The 14,296-nt window shown below is 43.5% G+C and overlaps 1 pseudogene; it reads left to right on the top strand.

Moving 5' to 3' along the window:
- The first annotated feature begins 464 nt into the window (after positions 1-464).
- On the top strand, positions 465-4,414 carry LOC119296817 (annotated as a pseudogene).
- The last annotated feature ends 9,882 nt before the right edge of the window (positions 4,415-14,296 follow it).

Here is a 14,296-nt window from a genome sequence, read left to right as displayed (position 1 = left end):
CATATTAATATGTTCAAATATACCAGATCTAGAAACATAAACGGCGATGAAAAACATATAACTATAATCTGTCCTCCAATTCTTCTTTCTTCTTTCTTCTTTCACCTGGATTTTCCTTCTCAAATGTAGCATCCAATTATGTGCAGAAAAATCTGAAAAGAGCTCCTTGCGAAACGGAAACCTACAGATCATTGCAACAAAACAAAAAGGGAAAAGGTAAGAAAAACTCTGTAGCAAAAAGAAGTCATGCTCTTGCCAGTTATTTACTGCAAACTGTGCAACTAACATAACAACTCTGTGCAAACAAAAAAATTCATAACTGTTATAATAAAAGATTATGCTATGGTCATGTTGCTTTTAGGTTGTTTTGAAACACAGTTTTTCTGTGGTTACCAACTGATGACATCAATTTCTTCTTTTTTTATATGTGCAGGGAGTGTGTGGCAGCATCCAAAAACAAGGGAAAAAATGTTTGATCTCAATGAGTTGCCTCCAGATCTCAATGAGCTTCCTCATGATATGGATCAGCAGCAACCCAGCATACAACAAGGAAACTGCACAGAAAATGGTCGATCTGTTTACTACACGCAGGCAAGTCGTGATGGTAACCCTACGGGCCATGACAATGTGGCAGGCCAGTCATCAGCCCGTGGTGCCCCTGTAGTGGTGTCTTTGCAGTCAGAGAGCCATACTCTTGATGACACAGGAACCAAGGCAAATGTTCCTGGTCCAACTAGGACTGAGCTGGAAGCTGGGGCTTTTGACAGAGCTGTGCAAGTAGAAGAAGGAGAGGATGAGGCTGGTTCTCAACCTATGGAACCCTATGTTGGCATGAGGTTTGACAGCCTTCAAATTGCTAAGGATCACTACAACAGTTACGCACTACGGATGGGTTTCTCTATCAAGATGAACACCTCTAGACGGACACCCCGCACCAATGAATTGATAAAACAACAGTTTTGCTGCAACAAGTTCAAGAAGCCCAAAGTTGATGATGGAGGAGCTGAGGCTCCTCCTTACCTGGACCCTATTCCAGATCCAACATCTGTTAACAGTGATGAGGAGATGGAAGAAGAACCTCCAATATTTGCTGAAGAGGATGCTGGTACTAGTAAGAAGAAGAAGAAGCGCAAACATGAGACAATAAAGCAGACTGAATGCAAGGCGAAAATGTTGGTGAAGCTGATAGATGGGCGATGGGAGGTGACGCACTTTGTTCGTGACCACAATCATCCGCTCGTGAACAAACCTTCATTGTCCAAATACTTGAGATCCCACCAAGGCATCTCACCTGATGAAAAGGAGTTTCTGCGCATCTTGTATAACTGCAACTTGACTACAGGTGTGGTGTTTTTCTATATCCTTTGAAGAATTAAGTTTCCCTCTAGGCAGTCCAGTGTGCAACTATTATGGTACTACTGTGCAACTGAAATGACTTAACTATGCAACTGATGTCCAACTTCCCATGCTTTTTACATATCACTTTGGGTGCTTCTTGTGCAACTAGATTGTCTTTACTGTGCAAATACACAATGTCCTGTATGCAAAAACTGCAAAGTGTTTTTAAAAAGGTGCAGCTAGGTGTCCATTTCCTGTGATTATCTTCTGTGCCAACACGTGTCCTATTACTGTGCAGCTGAATGTGCGCATTTGTGCAACTAAAAAAAGGATATACTGTTTGTTTTTGTATTATGCAGGACGAATGATGCATGTAATGGCAGAGTTCTATGGATCTGAGATGATGGTGTCGTTCGGACCAAAGGCAATAACAAATCTTTGTACAAGTTTCCGTAGAGATGACACAAAGGAGGGTGATCTGATTGAGACAATTGCGCACTTCAAGGATATACAAAAAACCGATCCAGACTTCTTCTATAAGGTGAAATATGATGAAGAGGACAGAGTTGTCAACATATTTTGGGTGGACGGCTTAGCTCGAAAAGCTTATGCGGAGCGTACCACGATTGCATATCGTTTGACACCACCTACATGACCAACTTGTACAATATGCCGTTCGCGCCCTTCATAGGAATAAACCGACATGGCCAATCTTTCATGCTGGGTTGCGCGTTTGTGAGGCAGGAGTTGGCATCGAGCTTTGATTGGGTCTTTGGAGCATTCCTAGAGGCTATGGATGGCAAACCTCCTGACAACTTCATCACCGATCAGGATGGTGCGATGAGGCAGTCAATACAGAGCATCTTTCCAACCACCGTGCACCGTTGTTGTCGATGACACATCATGAAAAAGGCTCAGGAAAAGGTTGGTTGGTTGCTGTGCCGGAATCCAGGACTCTCTGATGATTTCAACAAGTGTGTTGACTTCAGCTTCACTATAGACGAGTTTGAGCAGAATTGGGCTGGGTTAATGATGAAGTATGAGGCTATGGCACACACGCACTTTGAGAAGTTGTACGAATACAGGTCAACTTGGGTGCCGTGCTACTTCAAACACAGGTTCTTTCCCTTCCTCCAGTCTACACAGCGTAGTGAGGGGTTCAACGCCGTCCTCAAAAGATATGTGAACCCACACAACTCAATGTTGAACTTCGTCAAGCAATATGAAAAAATACAGAACCACATCCTTGCCAAGGAAGGCTGCAATGATTACAGGACACAACACCTTGAGATTGAGTTGTGGTCCAACTTCCCAATAGAGAAGCAAGCTTACAAAACCTATACTAGAGACCTTTACCGCAAGTTTAGAGAAGAGTTTGAGCTGATTGGACGTTATAATGCATTCCAAGTTGGTGCTGATGTGTTTGAGCTCAGACCGAACCAGGAATTTGTTGCGAAATATGGTTCTCGAAACTACTTGGTGCAGGCAAGGGTGGAGGAGCGTTCCTATTTGTGTGAGTGTTGTAAAATGGACAAGGACGGCATCCTCTGTTGCCACATCCTCAAGGTGTTCACCCATGTTGGCGTTGATGTCATACCGGAAAGGTACCTGCTAAGACGGTGGACACCTACTGCTGTACCTAGTGCGCCAGGGACTGATTATGAGAAACCGGATGAAATGCCTCCTCAATCAAAGAAGCAGATAAGGGAGAGGAACATGATATACGATTTTCGGAAACTAGCGAAGTTTGCGAGTGGTTCTGATCCAGCACAAGCTATTGTATACAAGCATATGCGTGCAGCACGTACCGAGATCGGCCACCTGAACAAGTCCAAGAAAAGGAAAAAACCAACTGCTGCAACGGGGCCATCAGATGATGGCAACCCTCGAGGACCTCCTCCACCTCCAGGCAGCAATCAGGGGGCTCATCATCCAGGTAATTACCTGCCCCAACTCCTGATCTAACTAGGTGTGTAACTTCAGTTGCACACATCATTGTGCCTAGTTGCACACACCATGGTAGCCACTTGGACAAGAACATACTGCCTAGTTGCGCATGCTGTGTTAGTTCACGCATCAAAGATAACACAGCTAACTTATTTTTTCCAGTTATGCATATATGTGATGTCAACCCTCAAGGACCTCCTCCCCCTCCTGGCTGTACACGGCATCCTCTGCCACCTCCTCCCCCGCATGCTCCTCCCAATGGCCCTACAGGCAACACTCAGGGGGCTCGTCATCTAGGTAATTACCTTCCCCCAACTCTCCATCAAACTAGGTCTGTAACTCCAATTGCACACATCATGGTGCTCAGTTGCACCGAACAGGCTACCTAGTTGCGCATGCTGTGTTAGTTCGAGCATAAAAAAGATAAACACAACTGACTTGTTTGTCCTGTTTCTGCCTATAGGTGATGCCAACCCTCAAAGACCTCCTCCCCCGCCAGGCCCAACTAGCAGTGCCCTTTGTGCTACTCCCAATGGACCTACAGGCAGGACTCAGGGGGCTCATAACCCAGGTTAGTACCTTCACCGACTCCAAAACAAAAACTAGGGTGAGTGGCTTTAGTTGCACATATCATAGTGCCCAGTTGAACAGAAACATGCTGCCTAGTTGCGTGTGCTGTGTTAGTTTGAGGATCAAGCTAAAAATCTAACTTGTTTGTCATGTTCTGCCCATAGGCGACTACAATCCAAGTACCATGACAGGCCGTGCTACTGCAGGTGTTTTTTTCAACTTAACTTGCACACAGCAACCAGTTAGTTGCACAAAAATGTACTGTGTGGTTGCACAGAACATCAGTGCTGGTTGCACAATAAAAAAAATACTAAACTTTTTATATGATTATTACACAGGTGATCGTGACGGTCCTACTGCCCCATTGGAGGCTGCATCCCTTGCACAAGCTTCTGATGATTTTGTGCCCAGGGATCCTCCAAGGTCTACTACAAAGGGTAGGGCAAAGAGTCAACGGTACAAATCGGCGCTGCAGCTACACCCAAAGAAGAAAAACAAATGCAGCCAGTGCCAATCTACAGAGCACACTGCTGGTGTGTGTCCACAGAGGCTCCTATGATTCTGTTTCCTCATTTGTAACTTTGGAACAAAAAAGGAAAAATAATGATGTCTTTTTTAGCAATATTGGGACCAAGTGGACACATTCAGCATCTATGATTCCTCTTTATCTAATTTATGCTGCTTGAATTAGTTCATGCACTGTGTAAAAAAAGTTGCTATTTGTGCCTTTGTTGGCAACTGGTTAAATATTTAGTTGTTGAACAATTGTATATACAGTGCTCCTAATGTATCAACAAAAGTGATGATATTGAGTTGCAAACGCAATTACTAGCAGTGTGCAACTACAAAAATCTACTTAAAAAAATTGTACAAACCAGAAACTTCCTCCATGGAGCAGAAAAAAAAAGTACTGACCTACTCCTTGTCGTATCTCAGCAACTTCCTCCATGGGGCGGTGTTGTGCACGCTGGTGACCCAATCATACGTCAGCTTCTTCCTGATGTTGAGTACTTCCTTGGGGTCGTAGTTGGGCAGTTGGCTACCATTCCACTCGGTGGCGTTAAGCAGTGCGAACAACCCACACTCATTACTGCAAAAAATGGGCAAAAAAATTGTCACATAAAATTAAAACCAAATAAGGGTAATGCACTCTGTGCAACTACTTATGTCCTACTGTGCAACTGCTTGTGTTCTACTGCAACTCATTATGTGCCACTTTGCAACTACTTACGCGCCACTCTGCAAACTAGCTAGATAATCCATTAGAAACTCATAAAAATGATAAAACAGATTGAAGACTAGTACTGTGTCTTAAAAATACTAAAGATTGCACATGTAGAAAAATTTAAAAACTACAAAATGATTGTAATTGATTGAGAAGGAATGAAATGCTTATTGTCTTACTTGCCAAGCTGCTTTGGTACGTCAATGTCAATAATCTGGAAGTGCTCGATGCTGAACTTTGGGTAATGCTTCCTCCATAGCTGGTGTACTGCCCCCGCAATGGTAGAGGCGTTGTTCATCAGCTCAGTGTTGTCCAGCGTCCTGCTTGAATCAAGAACTTCGAAGCGTCCGTCCCTCAAGTTGACACTGAAGACCCAATAATGCCTCCCTCCGTCCTTATCGGTTACATCTGCGCACTCAAGCACTGGCAGCATGACCTGCAAGCGTGAACGATTTCAGACACAAATACAAGATGTAGTTAAGAAAAAAGTAAAAAGACTTTGTCAAGTTAAAAAACGGGTTGCAACAAGTATCTGTCAACTAACAGATGTGTCATGTGCAACTGGACATGCTATGGGTGCCAACTAAAAAAAGATTGATGATGTGGGCACAACACTCACCAAGTCTTTCTTGTCGAGACGGTTCTTGTAATCAAACTTCTTGTTCATCTCATCCACATTGTGGATCCCTTGCTGTAATTTTATCTGCAGAGATTATAAAACATGGCTCAAAACTCCTTAGTAGGTGAAAGGCCTCCCTCAAATGGTCAACGAAAAGTGCTACAGAACAAAGATGAGGGTAAAAAGAAGGTTTTGGAAAAACTTACAAAAAACCTCAGTGGCATAACAACCTTCTTTGACCCTTCTGGTAAGTTATCAATGATGTGTAAGATTCCAGTCTCAATAACAATTTTTGACAACCATTGAACTGGCTTCATCGAATCAACTAACTCCTTTAAAGAAATGTAGAAAGCACCATACCTAATTATCTCAGGGCTGATTTTTTTTGAAAGCAATAAAAAGACAAGTTAGCTCGAAGGGTCACAACAGCAAAAAAAATGTGCATGAAAATGAAAAAAAAGAACAATGTGCAACTAAAAGCCCTGTTCTGTGCAACATACTATGCTTTCTATGCAACTAAGTGGCTGGTGCTATGCAACTGAAAAAGATATGTATGTAGGCTGTGGGGAGTTAGTTTACCTGGTAGCTCCATCATTTTCTCCTTTGTGATGCCTGACCCAATACAAGAGGGCAGCGTAAAGCTTGTTCACTGCCTCATTGGTGCGAAAAGTCTTGTTCTTGTTGTAGTCGATGAATGGAGACCTTTGAGATGCTGCGGGCCTTCTTACCCTCCTCTGTCTTTGTGCAAGAGGTGGCCCCGAAGAACTGCTCGTGCCAAGTTCTGGTTCTGCGCATACCGGGGTGTGGCAATTCTCTGGTGAACCAACATCTAGTTCTTGAGCTATTGCCTTGCCAACATCAGCAGCATCACATCCTTCATTCACAGCTGCTGGGTCTAACTCACACTCATCGATGCTAATCACACCGGCTTCCGCTGTATCTACTGCTGGAGCAGGTGCTGGAGCATCACCATCTATGCCGAGGTCAAAAGATGGTGCATCGCAGAACCCGTCACCATGATAAGAGTTTGATCTTCGTAAGGGTTCAAGGACCAGGGCATCTCCTTGCGGCACAAACATGGGTGCATCATTCACTGACTTGGTTCGCAATAGTGTTGTAGTTGGCGGCCTTGGAGGCTTGCACCTACTTATAATGTCGAACACCTCCTCTTGTGTTAATGGTTGCTGAAAGACAACTCTTGGGGACGGCACTTTGATAGTTGGATCACCTCCTTTTGTGTTTGGCATTGAAGCATCTCTATCAGTAGGCACCTTGGGACTTGCAGTTGCAGTGGTGCCTTCCTGACCAGCTGTGGTGGTTTTGACTGTGACCATACTGCTAACTGACACATCAGTTGGCACACTGGTATCTATAGTTGGCATCTTTCCAGTCTGAGTTGGCAGCAACCTGGCAGAACTTGGCACCCCTGCATCAATGGCTGCGGCTCGCAGCTCTCTCTCGTCTCTGAACCCCAAATCTTTTGTGGCCTGTTCCCCCTTTGCGCCCCTGGCAAACTTGACAATCTTCTGCTTAGGTGGTTTTGGTGGGACTGTTGAAAGGGGAGTCTTCCCCTTGATCTGTTGAACTTCTTTGACATTGGTTGGCCCTCTGCTCACTACCGTTGGCATATCAGTTTGAAGCACAGCTTCCTTGACCATATTTACTTCAGCATCTTCACTCACCATTTTCTCCTTGGTTTGAGGCAACTGCAGATTCTTCTTCATTGAAACTGCTTTACACTTCTGGACCACGTGAGGCTTTGCCGTGGATGCTGCCTTGCTCTTGCTGGAGCTTAGGTCTGGGAGCTGCTTTAAATATTCCTTGTATTTTTCCTTTGAATGAACCCAGTCAAGACCCTTTCCTACTTCCTCCATGTCAATTTGATTCTTTTCAGCTTCAGTTGATAAGAACAGGCTCTTGTCAATGGCAAAGTTGATCTTCTCACACATATCTTTGTCGCTGAAATCTGGCACGGGAAAGGTGGTTGGCAAAGCCGACTTCAAGTTGCAGAGCTTGAACATATCAATGCTTCCCTGAGACTCTGCTTCGTCATTTTTCTTTGACTTTGGCAAATCCTTGTCTTTCCAGCAAGTCTTGTCAATCAACAACTGTAGTGTGCTCCTGCTACTCAATGAATTGCTGCTGCTCGCAGGGGTTGCGTGAGTGCTAGTCCTCCTGGATGTGTTGCCACCTGTACCACCAGAACCAGGAGCGTTGTCATCATCATCGTCATCGCTGCTGTCGCTGCCTCCATTGGATCCCCCTTTATCATCACCATAATCATCCTCGTCTTCTTCATCCTCGTCTTCTTCCCTCTCACTGCCATCAGCTGCTGCGCCTTTGTCTTCTCCCCTCTCACTGCCATCAACTGCTGCCCCTTTGTCCCCGTCCCCCTCTCTGGCCTCACCTTCTTCTTCCTCCTCCTCTGCATCACTATCTTCTTCCTTGTTCTCCTCCTCTCCTTTGTCCTCTTCTTCTTTGTCCTCCTCCTCCTCCTCCTCCTCCTCTTCCTCCTCATCCTCCTCCTCCTCTGCATCTTCTTCATTGTCATCCTCATCCTTGTCCTCCTCCTCTGATTCATCCGCATCTGTCTCCTCATCGTCGTCAGCATCTATCACTGCTCCCATTTCCTCATCTTCTTCTGAATCATCCTCAACAAATTCTTCTTCTTCTTGTATGGTTGACGGCCATCTCTTTCTTTTTGGAGCACGGCGTGATGCTCCAGTTTGCATTGATGGCTGTTGTACGTAAGGATCAATATCTGGTTCCTCGTCATCAATCTTGGCAACTTCTTCAATGAAGGTGCCAACCTGTTCAGTTACAGCCTTGCATAGCTCATTGACCACTTTCGTAATTTTTGCCTTTTTCTGCATCAACACAAAAAAAGATTCAGTACTGATTCAGTTAGAAAAAAAATAAAAAGTAAAAATGTCTGTAACTGACCATGATGTGATAAGCAAAAACGACTAATACACACTTTCTGGCCAACTAAAAAACATGATTCTAGCCAACTACACATGCACTGTGGCACAAAGTAAAAACCATGCATTTCTGCCAAAAGTTGATGACAATGGTTGTAAATGAACACTTTGACTATCCAAAAGAACATGTGCAACTACAAAAGCTTATATGTGCAACTGAACATACATCACAGCCAACTAAATTCTGAATTTTCGCAACTACAAAAGTTATACATGTCCAACTGAACATACATCCCAGCCAATAGAAAAAATATTGGTAAGTGATGCAAGTTTATGTATGCAAAACACTAACCTGCGGATTGTATGTTATTGGTAACTTGGATGCCACAAATGCTTCAGCTTGCAAAATTCCACCAAACAGTGGTGTCTGCTCCGTGCCTCTATACTCCTCTTTAAGCTGATGTAAAAAAAAGAGAAACATAAAATAACAAGGTTATCAAAAATAGATTTGTGTGTTGAATGAAACCACACATTACAACCTGTGCAACTACAAACAAAGATACTGGGGTAGACAAATTCAACTATACATATATGCAACTGAACAAAGACACAAAAACTGTGCAACACACATGGCACCTAAAAAAAAGTTCCTACCAACTGATGCAACACATCTGTGCAACAAAGATTAGTAAAACTGTGCAACTTAAAAAAGATGGTGTGCCAATTTAAAATGAACATGTGTGCAGCTTGCCAAACTTAAAGCTATAATCTGTGCAACTACATGCATTGTTGTGCCAACTGATGACAGTTTTCTGTGCAATTTCCAAAAAGAGTGACCAGACATCAAAAGAACATAGAAGGAAGACACTGTTGGAAAAAAACAAAAAAGAACTCACTTGTAATTTGCCGAACACACCAGGAGAGATAGTATCCTTCTTGATCACCTTGGCAATTAGAGTACTATCCCATGCATTCGATCGTATCGCGCAGTTGCTTACTGGGATGTCATGTACGAGCGCATCAAGGTATAGTATCTGCACCAGACCCAAACAAAAGAAAAAGCCAAGTTCAGTTATTGTTATGAGAATTTTAGCAAATATAACTGCACAGAAAGAACAGGAACATATGGAAAAAAGTGGTCGTTTTCACTAACCATCAAGTGATACAAGCAGCAGCAAACAGTTTGCTTCTCCTGGTCCATGTTCCGGAAAGCTTCGTTAATGTGTTCTGCCACAAAGAGGCAGATGTTTGTATTCTTTAGCATTTGATGATCTATCACAAGTCCATAACACTTTGGGCTGAGCTTCAAGGCCGTGGTTGGTGCTAGAAAAGTACTGAAGGCAACCGCAAGCCAGGCCATAAAAAATGTGTCATCCGTTCTTCCAGCCATATGCTCAATCATCTTGAGCCATGTAGTGATCTGGGGATGAGAATTTCCAGTTATGTTGAAAGCCTGTCTGAATCTCCTAGTGGCATCCTTGTCAACTAAATATCTGACTTTTGGACCCTTGTTTGGGAGATCAAATACCCTCTGAACACTGTCAGCATCGACACGGATCCTTCCCCTTCCTGGGAAAACCATTTCAGAGGTCTGTGGCTGGTAGGACTGCACCAGGAACTTAGTGAGGTCCGCTGGAAGTGTGTCTGATAAGTTCAATAGCCCCCCGACCGACCTCGAAACTAGCTCTGATTTCTGTAGTGGAGTTAGAGAGGCGTTGAAATTTGCAAAGCACGCTGGTGATGCCCTTATCCTGCCTGCTTGTGATGGTCGCTCCACATCTTCCCCTGGAGACACCTCAACTCCTTCACCGCTGCCCTGTTGATTAGAAAATGAAAGCATTACACAAACATTAAACACAAGAGAAAAAACAAGAATGAAAAAAAACTAGCAATCATCATTTGGATTAGTATTAGAATGAGCTATGTATTCATAAAATGGATCATGCCAACTAATATGATGTATTTGTGCAACTAATAAAGCTCATGAGGACAACTGCAAAGACTGCCATTGTGCAACTGAATGTGCAACAATAAAACAGTAAATAAAAAAAGAACGAGACCTAGCAGCTACAAAAAGTTCTAGTGTATGTGCAACAATAAGAAATGATATTGCAACACAAGAAAAACAGTAACTAAAAAAAAGGTTTGCAAAGAACTATTCAAATAGCTCATAAAAACACACAAAAAACCCACATACCTCAGCATCTGCTGTGGAAGATGCGACAGCTTCTCCAGCAACTGCTGCCTGCACAAAAAAATGACCACTGATGTCAATTATGAAAAAGATGCCAACTAGTGAACTACAAGATGCCAACTAATGCCAACTAATGTCAACTGTATTTAAATCAAAATGACTAGAGATGTCAACTACAAAAAGGTTGTTATTGACAGACTAAAAACAAAAAAATAGTATTTCGAACTGCTGCATAATTTCATCACTATCTAAAAAAGGCGAGAAAAAACACTTATATTTGAGATTTTACTTACCCTAGAAGATGACTCAGCTCCCTTGCCAAGTGATGCACGTCTAGTCCGCTTTACAACACGGAACTGATCAGCATCCTAAGAAAAAAACATGAGCATGGGAAAAAATAAAAAAATGTTACATGACCCAAACAAAACCAAAAAAATGGACTTGTGTCATCAACATGCCACTTACCTCAACATCCTCTCCCTGCTCAACACTCTGCGCAGGTCATGGCTGGCGATTAGCAGGACGCTTCGAGTTCCGGCGAAGAGGTTGACTTCCAGAACGCTGATTAAGGAACCAAAAGAAAACATGAAAAAAAGACATTAGCATACATGCATAAGTTGAAAAACAACTCAAAAACAAAAGAAAAAAAGTGAATAAAAATACATCTCCTTCATTGCCACCCGCATCTCCTCCTATTATAACCATTTTTGCCCTGCGGAAGGAAATACAACAAAAAAACATAGTTAGAAGATGTCGACAACCAACTACTACAATCATGCAACCAACTGGGCAGTAAACCTTGTGCAAACTGGACATCAAATAAGCCAACTAACTTTTTTCTGCCTAATTATTACTTGCCAACTGTGACAAGTAATACCTAGACAGAAAAAAGTTAAGTAAAGGCAACAAGCTCAGTGAGATAACTTATTCTGAAAAAAGCGTCCCTAGTTGAACATGAAGGGAGACACATGAAAACAACCACATCCACAACAAAAGACTTGCACATTGAGAAAAATTAAAATGGAAAATTGGCAAGCATTGGTACTAATTTGCACAAATCAAGGGGTCCTAATTGCACAAAGCAGGAGAATAACACATAAACCACCACAGCCACCACAACGCTGGTGGATTGGGTAGATTATATTGGAAAATTGGCAAGCATTGGTGCTAAAATTGTACAAACAAGAGTCCCTAGTTGCACACAGCAGAGGGGGGAACAGCCAACTAGTAAAAGTGTATAACATATGCAACTAAGTAAAACCAACTAAGTAGAGCAACTGGCACAAGTGTATAACATATGAATAGCCAACTTGGTAAAAGTGACGCAGCCAACCGAGCAGGCAACTTGTGCAACTGAACACAGTATAGACAACCACCTAGTACAAAAACAGTGAGCCAACTGACCAAAACAACTGCTGCAACTGCAGAGCATATGGACAGCCAAGTACTATATGGACGCAGCCAACTGAGGAGAATTTTTTGCAACTAACCACTTAAATCTCTGAACACCAACTACGAAATCAGCCAATGCATTGCACACAAAAACAGTGAGCCAACTGACCAAAAACAACTGTTGCAACTACAGAGCATATGGACAGCCAAGTACTATATGGACGTAGCCAACTGAGGAGAATTTTGTGCAACTAACCACTTAAATCTCTGAACACCAACTATGAAATCAGCCAATGCATTGCACACAACATTGCGCACATCTAATACAACTTACAGAATAACTAAGAATCATGAACACATCTCAAATCTCTACAAAAAAAATGAACGGAACATGAAGTAAACAGCCAAATCGCCCCTAAAATCACGCAAATGGGGACTACACGTTGACCCTGTCCAGCCACCCCCATGCCGTGAACTACGCCTCCAACGATTCCCCCGCGAGGAGAACCACCCGCAAAGCCGTCGCCAACATGAGCACTCTGCCGCGACGCCCCGTTCGATGGAGAGGATGGCGAGGAGGAAGATGAAGACGGAATGGGGAGAGAACTCGCTGTGGCGAGGGATTTCAGGCCACCTTGTAGAACCCGACCACCGTTGGGCGCGTGCTGCGAGATGGGAGAACGGAACTCAACATGACCAAAATCGAAGATAAGCGGGGTAGTTCGCGCCGTTCCCGAACCCTAGAGAGCATTCCCCTCGCATTTCGGCACCATCCGCGCCCCGCGAGATAGAGAAAGGGAGGAGAAGCACGTAGAAGTGGAGGGAGAGCATACCTCCGGCGGCGAGGAGCACCAGCGATTCCCCGGCGAGGAGAACCACCCGCAAGCCGCCGTCAAATCTGAGCACTCCGCCCGCCACGCCCCGTTCGGTGGAGAGGATGGCGAGGAGGAAGACGATGAAGGAAGGACGGGAGAGAGAGCACGCTGCGGCGAGGGATTTCAGGCGCAGATTTCGAAAACCGCCGCCCACGACCCCCACTACTCTCTCCTCTACCACTTACAGGTGGGCCTCCCACGTCCGGATGCGGACAAAACCGCCCACGACCGCGGTGCGCGACCAATCCAGACCAGGTGGCACCTGGCGGATCTGGGAGCGATCGCTCGCGCGATCAAACGGCCACGGGCCGGCCGCCCGTTTCGGTCAGTTAGTGGCCGGCCGCTTTTTAGACTTTAGGTTATTTTAGTTGGAGTTCTTCTTGCATTTGGTGCTTGTAATAAACAAGAGTGAAAGTTCACATTCAAATTAAAGCTGAAACGTGGCTGGTTGCTCAGATTTAGCTTGATACTATGTTACTTGGCATATTCTTTTTTCAAAAAAGACACCCAAAGGGTATCTTATATCTGATAAATACGATGAAAAACAATAGCTAATACAATGTACAAACAACTGGATTAAGAACGAGCATTAAAAATAAAATTATATTGTAAACTAGGCGTATTCTTCTATCAACAGTCCGCCGCACGTCGGAGCATGAAAATTATATCGAACCAACTGTAAAATAAAATTATATTGTAAACTAGACGTATTCCCCATCGATGTAAAAAAAGCCTGAGGAAAAAAAGATGATGTTGCCTGCAGTTTGATACCATGCTACTTTTCGCTTTAATGAAATGGTGTTTGGGTTTGGGGAAGGGGGACTTTTTTATCAACATAGAATGGAAAAAATTATTCGTTGTCGTCACTTGCAAGCAACATAACATTAGGTCTGACCATTATTGGTTGCTCGTTTCTGTCTCTATGGAAAATGGTGCAAACGCATGGATCATCTAAAAAAACAAATATTGTTAAAAAACTGACTGTGATGCCGTTGTAAGAGATTTGCTATACTCTAAAGCAACATTGCCATGTACTCCCTCCAATTCAAAAAAAGTGTCATTATTTTTTTTATCGGAGAGAGTAGTAAAATAGATAGTAGAAAAATTGTCACACGTTTGATCGGGATCCGACGATTCTGAGGGCGTTTGGACTGCTAAAAAAAATCTAACGTTCGCAGGGGAGTAAAAAAAACAAAAAACAAAATGGGCGCAAAC

The sequence above is a fragment of the Triticum dicoccoides genome, chromosome 5A (genome assembly GCF_002162155.2).
Source record: "Triticum dicoccoides isolate Atlit2015 ecotype Zavitan chromosome 5A, WEW_v2.0, whole genome shotgun sequence".
Taxonomy (NCBI): domain Eukaryota; kingdom Viridiplantae; phylum Streptophyta; class Magnoliopsida; order Poales; family Poaceae; genus Triticum; species Triticum dicoccoides.
This window is presented reverse-complemented; position numbering and strand designations above follow the sequence as displayed.